This window comes from Silene latifolia, chromosome 6 (assembly GCF_048544455.1).
Source record: "Silene latifolia isolate original U9 population chromosome 6, ASM4854445v1, whole genome shotgun sequence".
Lineage (NCBI taxonomy): Eukaryota > Viridiplantae > Streptophyta > Magnoliopsida > Caryophyllales > Caryophyllaceae > Silene > Silene latifolia.
This window is the reverse complement of record NC_133531.1, coordinates 124,552,091-124,560,941: the sequence shown is the minus strand read 5'-3', so window position 1 is coordinate 124,560,941 and position 8,851 is coordinate 124,552,091. Positions and strand designations below refer to the sequence as shown.

The following is an 8,851-nucleotide window of genomic DNA, read 5'->3' as shown; positions in this document are numbered from 1 at the left end:
TAAAAAAATGGAGAAGTTAATTAAATACCTCATCAAGTTGTTGTCTCGACGAGGTCGTTGGCATGTCTGTGGACTTAGGCTTATCCGCCAAAGCCGGCTTTTTTGTTCCCTACAAAAAAAAATAACATATAAATTTAACATATAAAAACATTCAACAATTAAAAATTTAACATATATATAAAGGTATTTCTTCTAACCCCAACTGCTTTCCGCTGCTGAGGCGGAGATATCTTCGCCAAGTAGATGTGAGTTTCAGGCCATTGGATGAAACTTCCAAGCGCATCTCCCAGAATGGTAATGTCGTCACGAACTGGGACAGGCAGTTGCAAGTTTTCATGGCCTGGTAAGACTGTAGTTATCTCTACTTTGGTATGATTCGGCAAAAGTTTTTCGCCATGAACTACGCTTTCATTCGCGATTTGGTGTGCATTTCTACGAGACCCCGGCCAACACGCACATGTGGCTTTTCGGTTCTATTAGGGTCAGCAAGAATAACTGGCCTCTTGTTTACGGCCTGAAGAATATACACATACATTATTATATCTTTGCAAAAACGCTTCAGCATTCAAAAGATTTTGCAAAAACGCTTTCTGTCTCAGGCCGATTTTTGCACAAACTTCAGCATTCATATAAATTTAACTAATTAAACACTTCATGCATACCTTACTGAAAACAGGGAACTGACTTGAAGGGGATGTATGCTGTTTTCCATCAGCCGTCTTCTCAAGTTGCATCTCCTTTTCAGACCCATTATTTACCTAATAAAATTAACCAATGGCACCATGTCAGAAGTTATAGCATTAGAGCTGGCAGTGAACACACCCTCTGATCTTACCCAAAAAAAAAAGAAAAGAAACATAAGGAAGTATTAGGTACCTGATCGGCTTTAGTTGTTACAACTTCAGAAGCATTATTAGGTACCTGATCTTTCTGAATCTCGTTGACCAATACTTCCTTCTCATGTATTGCCAAGGTAGTAGCGGCCTCTTGACCAATCTGTTGAACCTTATTATTACCCCCTTTAGAAATGACATCCTCCATCATCTTCACTTCTTCTTCGGAAAGCTTACCTCCAGCATTCAGCTTTAGTAGTACGGATGCCATTAATCAAGTCGCTTGCCAAGAATGTAATGTGTCAGCAATTTTTATCCCAACAATAACATGTGAATTGAACTTAAATGAAAATAATAGAATAAATGTTACCATGTCAGCCTTCTCAGACTTAGTCTTCCTTTTCTTCTTTATCTGGGCAGTTTTCCCATAATATTTCGTTACTCCAACCTGTAACGGGACGCCACTCAAACGACCTGGATGTTCGGGTCGGCCGATCGCTCTAGCAAGAACGTCATTACGACCACTGGGAGTGAATTTCCCTTCTTCTACCTCTTTCAATACGTTGTCCTATAATATATTAAATAAACTTCAAATTATATTTGTGACTAAAATAATAAAGTTAGTAATGAACTCGTCTTAATAAAATAATGCTTACTATGTTGGCCAAAACTTCCTCATCATATTTGTCACGCGACGACCGGGATCCTTTAGGCGTGTGCCCTTCTTTATAAGTTACATGCCGATCCACTTCTTTCACTCCCTTTGCCACCTACACATTAACATGGTAACATTTATACACGTAAATGTGTATCAATGCAAGTCCAAGTGTGATTAAAAAAATAAAGTCTCACAGGACGGGGAATAATGCATGCTACTTACGAGGTTCTCTTCTATCTTTCTCAGAATCCGCCTCGAGAACCATACCATTTCCCCTTCTTGCATGAAATGTTAGCATGATTTCTTCTGCTAACGGCCTTCAAATAATTATATAAAAGCGCAAGTAGATGAGATAATAAAAAGATTATATAAAGGACTCATTAATTAAAAAAATGATAGGTAAATCTTTAAAAGGCGAGGATATTTAACCAAACTTCTCGCAGTTCTCATCTTTTTGAAAAGATCCCATTGTTCCTGCTTGATGGTGGGACACTTGTTTTCCGGTGGGCTCTTACGCATCTCCCCTGTTGCCTTGTCCACATACAACCAATCCCTAGCAACGTCACACCTCCACTGCCTGTGGACATCCGCTGCCTTATGCATTAAATACGGATCATGGTTTTCATCGGGTATAATAAAGCCTTCCTTTACACGAGCCAAGTATAACTCCGCCAATTTTGGATTCAAATTTCTAAAATCATCTAAATGGATAGGCACAAACTGTCTTGTGCAAGTACCAATCCAACTGGAGAAAAGACCCGCATTTGGACCAAAGAGGGAAACCCATCTCACTCCATGTTATTTTGAACTACTTTAGCGGCTATAGCTGCAAGGACTCTCTGGCACTTCGTAGCACCCCTCTCACCAGTCTTATTATCACCAGGCTTATTATTCTTTTGACTTCTTTTACGTTTTTCACCCATGATAATCCTAAAACCCAAATATGAACAGGAAATGAACAACTTAACAACGTACATGCAGAGTATTATCTAAAACCCTAAACCCTAATAGGAATGAAAATTTAAAACAACAGATTGAGCTTCTAAAATCCTAAACCCTAATAAGAGGAGTGAAGTAGATGATGCGGGATGATAAAGATAACAAAGAAGACGAAAAACAAACAGATGCATGAAAAAAAACAAGATGATCGTCTTAAAACCCTAATGACGAAACACAAAATTAAAGTGAACATACCTGATGATGATGATGATAAAGAGAACGAGCAGGATGATAAGGGAAGGCAACGGAATCTGGGCGTCGGAAATTGGGCGACGGCCGGCAACGAGAATGTAGAAAGCGAGGAAGAGAGAAAAATTAACTCAGGATACCAACGGTTGAACTAATATTGTTGTGTGTGTTTGTGTATGGCATGCTGTATGGGTTTCTAAATTAGTTTTTTATTAAGACAAACTATTGACAACGGGTGCTCAGAGAAGAACCGTTGTTATATGTTAATAACAACGGGTCAATAAAAGTCAACCGTTGTCAAAAGTTTATTACAACGGTTAAAATATACCCGTTGTAATATATTTTCACCAAAATGAAATATGTCAAAAAAATCATTGACAACGGGTAGAGGTACTACACCCGTTGTTGAAAGTATTAACAACGGGTAATTTAAATATAACCGTTGTTATTGTTGAACCTTTTTTTTTTTTTTTAAATTACTGTAATTCCATTACAGTCGAAACTGTAACAATAATACATACTGTAACAGCAGAAGCACCATATCTTTGCAACATTATTCAAAGAATTTCAACACCAAAGATCCACATCTAATAATAAGATCAAGAAAATAAGACAACACCGGCAAGATGCATGCATACATCTTTGCATATCTAAGCTACAGGATTTACCATGCCATGCAAATTTGGGAATTTTTATTTAACAATATAATGACCATTATTGATTTACCAATAAATTAAACCATCAAATTATTGGTCTGAAAATGACTCAAAATGTTGGTCGTCCATATCACTGTGTCCTGATGAACTATCTCAGGATCGGGGACGTTTCTTAGATGTCGTAGTTTCTTCGTTAACCCAAATACCTTCACCATGGTCATCACGCATATAGATGCTTTCAGTGTCCTCATGATCAGGGTCAACATCGTCGAAATAAGATACAGTGGTAGACTGATCCATTCCCTCAAAAACGACATCCTGATCATCATCACCATTATCGGATGGACTACTCCTTCTACTCCTTAAAGACAGTACAACAGACCACTTCTTATCCATAGGATCGGTGACATAGAACACTTGTTTAGCTTGGGATGCCATTATAAAATGATCATCCTTATTATTGCCAACCTTACCCAGATTGACCAACGTAAATCCCATCTTATCCTTTCGGACACAATGGATGTTGTTATCAACCCAGTTACATCGAAACAAAGGCATTGTGAAATCAATGTAATCTAGTACTAATATTTCTTGAATAACACCATAATAAAGGCATTTTCCCCAAATAGGCTTTTTATCTTTTGAATTAGCAAAGTGCATTGCCTCAAATTCAGAACTCACACCACTATTTTGCATTGTGCTCAACTCATCTTGCTCGCGGGTGTAAAAATTATATCCATTAATGGCAAAACTGTTGTAAAAGGTGACCCTGGCATTTGGACCTAAACCAAGACGTAGTAACCTAGGAGAGATGTCATCACCAGTTTGATCAGTACACTGTAAGACAATATTCCTAAACCACTCTGGAAACGTCTTCGTATGCTCGTTCGCAATCCACTTCTCGGTCTTGTTTTGGTGATCGTATTTGAGCTCATCTTTGTGTTGTTAAATATAAGGTTGCACCTCATCTTCGTTGTTTAGCACATACATGTGTGCTAAATGCAACATTTCACGTGTCACAATTTTTTCAACCCGGCCCCTAATACCTTTTCCGGTCATCCAGTCACTATGACGATTCTTAGGAACGCCAATCAACTCCTCAAGGGAGAGATGAGCGTAACAATATGAAAGAGCTTCGTCTAAAATAGCGCGTTCAGCAATACAACCTTCCGGACGATACCGATTAGATGTATAGTCCTTGTAGACTTTCATCAATCTTTCGAAAGGATACTGGTATCTCAAGTACACGGGCCCAAGGTACAAAATCTCCCTAACCAAGTGAATGGTCAGATGAATCATGATAGTGAAGAAAGAGGGTGGAAAATACATTTCCAACTGACAAAGAGAGGTTACAACGAGGTCCTGCAATGAATCCGCGTCATCGGGATTGATGACTTTCTCGCATATGGACTGGAAGAAGAGACAGAATCTAGTTATAGCATATCTTACCTTTTCAGGTAAAATGGAACGAATAGCCACAGGTAGTAATTGTTGCATCAAAGTGTGACAATCATGTGACTTTAACCCGGTGAGTTTTAGGTCTTGCATCGACACTAGGCTTTTGATGTTCGACGAATAACCATGTGGCACTTTAATTCCATTCAAGCATGCACAAAACTCTTTTTTCTCATTCCGTGAAAGGGTATAAGCTGCTGGCGGTAAAAATGTACGATTACCTCTCTTCTGTGGTACCAATTCTAGCCTAATACCCATCATTTTCATATCTTCCCTAGCTGCGGCGTTATCCTTTGTTTTACCAGGAACATTTAGAAGGGTATTGATAATATTATCACAGACATTTTTCTCAATGTGCATGAAATCGAGGCAATGCCCGACCTCCGTGTCGTGCCAATATGGAAGTTTATCAAAAAAATATGGATCTTTTCTTATACCCACGAGTAGACAATTTAGAGCCGCTCTTCTTCCCATAATCTATCTCAATATGCTTTACTTTCTGATAAACTTCATGCCCACTCAAAATTCTAGGAGGTTGACGAAGTTCTTGTCTTCCATTGAATGCTTTCTGCGTCTTGCGATAACAATGGTCATGAGACAAGAACCTCCTATTTCCCATATACACATACTTACGAGAAGATTTCAAGTATTCAGACTCGATATCCTCCCCACACAATGGACAAGCCTCTTTCCCATGAACTGTGTGCCCAGAAAGATCGCCATAAGCCAGATAGTCAGTTATTGTACACAATAACATCGCTCTCAAATTGAAAGTTTCGTTCTTATATGCATCAAATACTTCTATCCCACTATCCCACAACAATCGCAAATCATCTAGAAAAGGTTCCAAATATACATCTATATCATTTCCAGGTTGTTTAGGGCCGGAAATTAACAACGACAACATCAAATACTTTCTTTTCATGCACACATATGGAGGTAAGTTATAAATAGCCAACACTACTGGCCAAGTACTATGTTGGCTACTCATGTTTCCGTGTGGGTTCATTCCATCAGTGGACAGCGCTAGACGTAAGTTTCTAGGTTCATTGCCGAACTCGGGATAGTTAGCGTCGAACGATTTCCATTGCTTACCATCTGACGGGTGTCTTAGCTTTCCATCATTTATTCTTCCTGTTTCATGCCAAGTTAACATTTTTGCATCATCGAGATTCGCATAAATCCTTATGACTCTTGGTATCAATGGAAAATACCACAACACCTTAGCCGGGATCCCTTCCTTATCCTTATAACGCCACTCCAAACATTTAGGGCAATTGGTTAAGTTTTGATATAATTTCCGATACAATATGCAATCATTTGGACATGCATGTATTTTCTCATATTTCATACCCACTCCTCTTATTAGTTTTTTCGCCTCATATGTCTTAACAGGTAGAACATTACCATCAGGAAGCAACTCCTTTATCAAGGCTAAAAAACTAGTGAAACACGTGTCACTCACCCCATTTGCCCCCTTGATATTATACAACTTCACCACAGCCGACATTTTTGTGAACTTACAACCAGGATACAGAGGTGCTTCAAACTCACACAACTTCTCATACATGTTGTTAAGGTCATCCCAATTACTAGTGTCATCACCTACATCTTCAAAAGCAATCGACTCAGCATCATTATTCTCTTTATTATCTATAGACCCAGCATTCAACTTCTCTACTTCCAACTCTTCCAACTCAAAAAACTCGGCAAACTCGGGATCATCGATTAGCCTTTCGTGTACCTCAACATCATCTTCTTCCGAGTTATTCTCTTCCTCTAATGATTCCCCATGAAAAATCCAACGTGTATAGGATCGACTAAATCTCCACTTTTCTAGGTGTATTTTAATGTCCGGAAAAGCCATATAGCTAATATTACCACATCTTTCACAAGGACATGCAATACTAGAAGAACCTTTCAAATTGTTCGAAACGAATTCATAAAATTCAGCTAAACCATCCTTGTAGGTGCGGTCACTCATATTTGTATCAATCATCCAAGTTCGAGTCATTATTCTACATTCGTAATAATAGGCAACTAATTCAGAAAATACAATAATAGACAAACAAATAAACGAAATTCAGAAAAGCAATTAAGCTAAATTATCAACAAATTAGATAATAACCCAAAAAATCCTATATCTATAAGCGTTGCTAAGAAACATATATATACCTGATTGATAAACACGATGAGGGAGAGAAGACGTGACAACAGTGACGGAGATGAAGACAGAGAGACGAACAAGGAGGAATGGAGGATGATATAGTAGCAGTATTAGCTAGCTTGTGTTTGTGTTTCGTAGCGTATAGCAGAATAAAGCAATATGTTGTTCTTAATATTTTCATAACATTAATAACAACGGTTATTGAGTCTACAACCGTTGTTAAAAACTATTGAAAACGGGTTCTAATATAACCGTTGTGATTACTTTTCACTAATTTGGCGCCAAATCATTAACAACGGTTAAAATTTAACTGTTGTTATTAGTTTTTTCATTAACAACGGTTGTTTAAGTATGACCCGTTGTTAAACCAATAACAACTGTTAACAACACAGAACCGTTGTAATTAAGTTTGGTAAAATTCGCGGAATCAATTCTACAACGTGTTTTGATGATTTTCGTGAATAAGCGTTGTTAAAGGGCCGTTGTGGTTGCCTGTATTTGTAGTAATGGTGGTAGTAATACGTCGTGAATGAGTATAATAATCGGTGATGATTTCCGAATTTATTTTTGGAACCGTCACGAGTTATTGTTTTGCAGGAACTGTTACTTAAATCCGTAACTTTTGGCCTTGTTCTTATTCTTGCCCGACCGAATAAGGGTATCTACTCTATCGAGTAGCCCTCATTCTATCTAGTTAGGAAGCTATTATATCGAAAAAGTTGGATTTGCTAGCAAAAACTCGACCGAGTAGCTCCAACTCGATCGAGTAGAGGCCACTCGATCGAGTAACCTACTTACTCGATCGAGTAGGTGAACAGTACCCGGGTAGAATCGGGATTCTTATACTCTTTTTTTCCATCTTCTTTCTTTCTTATTCTCATTCATAAAAAACCCTAAATTTCTAGAACTCTCTCAAAGTTGCTCTTGTTCTTGTGGTTTTGGTGCTCGAATCTTGTACTTTTCTTTACTTAATTCGTTCCTCTTACTTGCTAATCCTTCAAGGTAATGATATTCATCTCCTTTTATGTTTTAGTTGATTAAAAGTATGTATAATAGTTGGTGTTTGTTGGGAAATCCGGTTTATATGCATAAAATCTTGCTTGTAATTGTTGTAATATGATCTATTTGCTTCAATTTGTTGATTATTGATGTTAGTTATGCCAAAAATCGAATAAAAAAGGGGGTTTATATAACTCGAATTTCTAGGGTTTGAGATTTTAAATTGGATTTTGGTTGTCTTTTGTATATGGTAGGGGGGAAATTGGGTAATGTATGTTGTATATATCATGTTTAGAGTTGATTTTGATAAATTCTACTCAAAATTTTGTATTAAAACTCCGTCTTAAAAGTGCCCCAAACTGAAATTCGTCTTACACTTTTGTGAAATTTGTCTATTTAAAGTTATTTTGAAGGTTTCAATTGTCTGAAGTGGTAGTACTGATGTTAATTAATGCAATACTTGTCAAAATTTTCACAGTTGTGAGACCGTCTGATAGTAAATTTCAGAGTTTATAATTATAATTTCTGGATTGTTGGTGAAAGTGTGTACGTAGTAGCTCTTTTCCATGATCATACATGAATGTTTTACATGTTTTCAAGTATATGTGGCTTGTATATCTAAGATTGTGTTACAAAACAGATGCCGAGACAAACGGTGGGAACCCGCCAGAGCAAGAGGGTGAGGGCTTCTGAGCCCGAGGTAGGAGAGGGGAGCGGGGAACCTACGGTCCCAGCAGTACCCGAGTACCCATATGTTGTTTTTGTGACTTTACACAAAGGGGTAATTTTGTTTCCTTATAGAAACGAAAGATGAGACCCACCCGTTGTATCGACACAACTCTTTTGACTGACTTGGGGATTGAGACCGATGTTAGGCATATCTTCGAGAAACTGG

General features: G+C 37.9%; 1 long non-coding RNA gene across 1 annotated transcript; it reads right to left on the bottom strand.

Moving 5' to 3' along the window:
* Positions 1–425: 425 nt before the first annotated feature.
* On the bottom strand, positions 426–961 carry LOC141658957 (uncharacterized). The gene is made up of 3 exons (XR_012549542.1): positions 877–961; positions 663–758; positions 426–514 (listed from the first exon to the last, which is right to left on the bottom strand). It is a non-coding gene; the product is annotated as an uncharacterized LOC141658957 (long non-coding RNA).
* Positions 962–8,851: the final 7,890 nt, after the last annotated feature.